This window comes from Enhydra lutris, unplaced genomic scaffold (assembly GCF_002288905.1).
Source record: "Enhydra lutris kenyoni isolate GAN:26980312 unplaced genomic scaffold, ASM228890v2 scaffoldscaffold22, whole genome shotgun sequence".
Classification (NCBI taxonomy): domain Eukaryota; kingdom Metazoa; phylum Chordata; class Mammalia; order Carnivora; family Mustelidae; genus Enhydra; species Enhydra lutris.
Window position 1 is genome coordinate 15,158,237 of NW_019154106.1, and position 5,321 is coordinate 15,163,557.

The 5,321-nt window shown below is 34.1% G+C and overlaps 1 pseudogene; it reads right to left on the reverse strand.

Moving 5' to 3' along the window:
• Positions 1-2,628: 2,628 nt before the first annotated feature.
• On the reverse strand, positions 2,629-3,556 carry LOC111150115 (annotated as a pseudogene).
• Positions 3,557-5,321: the final 1,765 nt, after the last annotated feature.

Below are 5,321 nucleotides of genomic sequence, written 5' to 3' on the forward strand. Positions count from 1 at the left end.
CTGCTTTGTTGAAGATTAATTGACCATAGACTTGAGGGTCCCTTTCTGGGCTCTCTATTCTGTTCCATTGATATATGTGTCTATTTTTTGTGCCACTACCATACTGTCTTGATGATCAACCTCATAGTGTCTATGAGGAACAAAAGAATAAACACACATAATGTGTTAACAAAAATTCCAATAAAATAAAATAAACAATAAATGCTAGTGTAATTTTAGTCACAAATTTTCAAATAAAATATCACCCCAATGCTACTTAAACTGATTAAGAAAATGCATTATTTAAAAAAAATCAGATTCCTAATTCTCTCCATAAAGCATTTATTCAATTATTTACATTGTCAGGTCTAACATAACTGCTAAGGATCTAGCAATGAATGTACATTCTAGTGGGATATTAGGTAGTGAAACAAAATTTTAAAAGTGAATTGGACCGCATATTATTAGCTGGTCAAAGTGCTACCTTAGGTATGAAAGAAAACACTAAGTCTAACAGAGAGATGAGAAATGGCTGAGGGTAGGGATTGTTAAAGGGTGGTTTCATAAGTCTCCATTCATAAACTGATATCAAAACCTAGGAAGTTTTGCACAAAACCAGAACCCATAGACTATTTTAATTTATGAATATCAAAGCATAAATTCTACAATAATCCCATGCAATAAAATCCTGCAATGTAGATAATCACATTAACATATTTAAGAAAAAGTAATGTCAACAGCTCAATAACTTTTGGAAAAAGCACCATTCTTGACTTTTTGAAATATCACCAATAACTACAAACATGAACATTTAAAAACATTTGATGCAAAGATTTCACTTTTAAAAACTCATGCTTTAACAATTTCAAAAGAACTTTATTGTAGTTATTGGCTCTAACAAAGTAAAATTGGGGAAAACATGACAAGGACTAGAAACATGAATTTTGCTGTATCTTCAGAAAGAAGATTTAAGCACTTTGAGTAAGCTGAGAATTTTTTACATCTATATAGACTAGTATGGAAAGATCTTCAGGAGACTGAGGCATAAATGCAAAAGTTATACATGTAGACAAAAACACACATATATTTTATTACCAAAGATTACTAATTGAACAATCTTAGAACAGAGACTCTGGTGTGGGATGGTTAAAAGTTTCTTCTACAATGTTTCTCACCTTGTATGGATTCAATTTTTAAAATTTACTACAACCTATTATAATTTCTTTATTTAAAAGTAAAATACACTAAGAATTCCATATATCATGCAAACAAAATAGAATAAAGAGAGTGGTCTACAAAACGTTCAGGATGTTAACTAGTGCAGTAAATAAAACAAAGATAAAACAGGAGTGTAAAGAGTTAGTATCCAAAATATATAAAGAACTTATAAAACCTAACACCCCTCAAAACACAAATGCCCAGTTTTAAAATGGGCAAACTACATGAATGAACATTTCTCTGAAAAAAATACAGATGGCCAGCATGAAAAGATGTTCATCACCACTTACCTTCAGGGAAACGCAAGTCAAAACTACAAATTAGATATCACCTCACACCTGTTGGAGTGGCTAAAATCAACAACACAAGAAACACATGTTGGCAAGGATGTAGAGAAATAGGAATACTCGTGTACTGTTGCTGAGAAAGCAAACTGCTACAGCCTTTTGGGAAACAGTATGGCGGTCCCTCAAACAACATAAAATAGAATTAGCCAACAATCTAACAATTGCATTAGTAGGCATTTACCCAAAGAATACACACTAATTTAAAAGGGTAAGTGTGTATTCTTTGGGTAAATGCCTACTAATGCAATAGTAAGGATAAATCCATCCTGACATTTGTACCAGCTTTCTTTAAAATAGCTAGATTATGGAAGCTTCCAAGTGTGTGTGTGTGTGTGTGTGTATTACTCCAACATAAAAAACAAAAAACAAAAAACAGGGAAATCTCACCATTTGCAACAACATGGATGGAACTACTGAGTATAATTCCAAACAAAATAAGTCAGTCAGAGAAAGACAAATACCATATGACTTAACTCCTATGAAATTTAAGAAACAAAATGAATGAGAAAAGGGAGACGAGAAAGAAAGACATCAAGAAACAGACTCTTAATTATTGAGAACAAACTGATGGTTACCAGGGAATAAGGGGGGTGAGTTAAATAGGTGATGGAGATAAAGGAGTGCACTTGTTGTGAGCACTTGGTGATGAACAGAACTGCTGAATTACAATTTTGCACACATGAAGCTAATTAAGCACTCTACATTAAAAAAAAGGAACCCAAAGAAATATTAAAAATAATAATGAGAATATAAGTAAAATGTAAATATAACAATTAATTAAAATTAAGGTAACTATAAAAATTCATCAATATCCAACACATAGGGAGAATAAGAGTTTACTCATGATGACCACTATGTATAGAACTGTTAAAACATGCTATTGTGTATATGACAATAGCAAAACACTGTATATTAATTTTACCAGAATGAAAAAAAAATAAATAGCAATACATGTAACTATAAAATTGCATTGACTACTTCATTACAAATTATTCACTCAGACTATAAAGGCATTTAAAGTAAAATGGATCTTAATATTTGAGGTGATTGGCTCTAATGATAAACTACGATCTTGATGATGCATTTATTTGCTATTTGATATGACATTTCTCTTCAAGACTTCTTCATGGCATTTGTCATCTCAGAATGTCTCAGAGTGTAGATCAGTGGGTTCAACATGAGGGTTATGACTGCATAAATCATAGTCAATGATTTGTCAATAGGGAAGGTCTTAGCAGGTTTTGCATACATGAAAATACATGGGATGAAGAAGAAGACCACACAATGATGTGGGAACCACAGGTCTGGAGGGCTTTCCACCTCCCTTCTGAACTAAAGTTCTTTAGAGAGTGCAGGATGACACCATAGGAGATGAGCAAGAGCACAAACACAATACTGCAGATCAGTCCACCATTGGCCACCACTAACAGGCCGGCTGCACACATATCAGTTCAGACCAGTTTCAATAAGGGGTACATGTCACAGAAAAAATGATCAATAACATTGGGGCCACAGAATGGGAGCCCATAAATAGTGATAACCTGAATTACTGAATGCAGAAAACCTCCCACCCAGGACACTAACAGCAACACAACACATACCCATTGCCTCACGATCACCAGATAATGCAAGGGCTTGCAGATGGCTACATAGTGGTCATAGGCTATCACTAGCAGAAGAAAGACCTCTGAGCCACCAAAAAGGTGATCTATAAAGAGCTGGGTCATACAAGATTGAAAGGATATGGTACTTTTCCCAAAGAAAATCTCTGAAATCAATCTGGGGGAAATACGAGAGGAATAAATGACATCCACAAAAGGTAAGTTAGCAAGAAAAAAGTACATAGGTGAGCCCGGGGTCTTACTGACACTTACAGTTGCCACAATGAGCAAATTGCCCACCACTGTGAAAATATAAAAGACTAAGAACATAACAAAAAGGATCTTCTGTTCCTTTGAATCCTGGGTGAGGTCCAAGAAGACAAAGTAAGTTACGTTGTTTGGTGGTTCCATCTAGTCTGCATAGGAGCTGACTTCTCATATTAGAAGCAGGCTGATCTACAAAACAAGGGAGAAAACTTTTAAATACATTTTAAGGTTAATTTTTTATTGATTCGTTAAATTAAAGAATGTGGCGGGAGTACCTGTTTTTTGTTGTTGTTGTTGTTTATTTTGTTTTGTTTTGTTTTCATTTTATATTATTTTATTTCTTTTTAGTGTTCCAGAATTCATTGTTTATGCATCACATCCAGTGTTCCATGCAATATGTGCGCTCCCTAATACCCACCAATAGAAGTACCTGTTTTTGCCCAATGTTTCATAGGGGTGATTCCCAAATGAATAAGCCATGGTTTCCTACATTCAGTGATAGCATACATAGTAATCACCAATGTTATAAGTGTCAGTATAAAAACAGTTGCACAATGTAAGGTTCAGAGGTAGGAATATGCCAAACAAAAGCATTAGAGAAGTCTCCCCAGAGGAAGAAATGCTTCCAATGAGTTTTAAAAGAAAAAGTGGAAAGACAAGAAAAGAGGACAAGGGAGTTCCATGAAAAGGTACACAATTTATAAAGTCACAAAAGGGAAATACTTGAGACTGATTAAAGGTAACTGCCATTTTCAAACTGAGTGGCTCAAATTAGGAATGAAAGATCATCACCCTGGATTGTCTTCCCTCACTGAGACTTCTTTCTTGGGATCTCTGGCTGAATATGCCTCCTTTTCCTGACCAAAAATGTAGAACCTTTCCAATGTTGGGTCTCTCTTAATTTTCAAACTTCACATATGCAAAATCTTTAACACTGAACATCTCCAATTCAATATTAATTCAGAACTAATAAGACTAAATTTTTAATTTTTAGCAACAAACACAGGTGTTTCCCATCTAACTAAATGGTACTACCTTCCAAGTCATTACTCAGACAAAAAATATTACGATGCCTTTCATGCCTTTCTTGCTTTCATGTCACATATTGATATTTTTAACATATCTTATTAAACCCCATTTAAAATAGTTCACAAACTTGATCATTTTCCTCCAACTATGAATTCTTCAGCCCACTAAACTAGCCTCCTGCCACATCTCTTCCCTTTCATTCTGGCCTCCATCAATTTATTATCATAAGGCAGCTCAAATGATCTGTTTATAAGGATGACTGGAATCACTCCACTGCTTACAATGCCTACAGTGGATCCCAATCACACACTGACACCTTAATGAATCACATTTCATATTTACAGTAAGAAGAACTGTAATCTTCATTTCATAGTTGAACAAACTGAGATTCAGAACATCTACTTCTTTTTCCTAGGTCACCGATTTTTAAATTATTAAATGGAATGGAAATCTAGGTTTCCTTTATTTCAAAGTAATTTAACTTTTATATGATTTAAAAAAATACACACACTTAGAAGCCTGGTTCCCAATATTTACTGTTAGTCTTACCTTGTGACGATATGTCCACAAGCTAAAGGAAGACTTTTTACTCATTCCTGGGACTGGAATTTTTCCTTTATCCAGTATGACAAGAGAGAGCAAAAAGCTGCATTACTACCTGACAGTATATTTTATTCCATTTGCTATCAGTCCATTTTCCTCATGGGGTACATTTTATATCATTTGGTTATCAGTCCATTTCCCCCCTGATTATTCAGGACATTGTTTTTATTTGCACTGTAGATTATGTAAAAAGAATTCCATGGTCCACACAGAAAATAAGACTTTATTACCTTTGGATAATTTATCTAAAAGACAATAATCTAATTTTACATAAGAA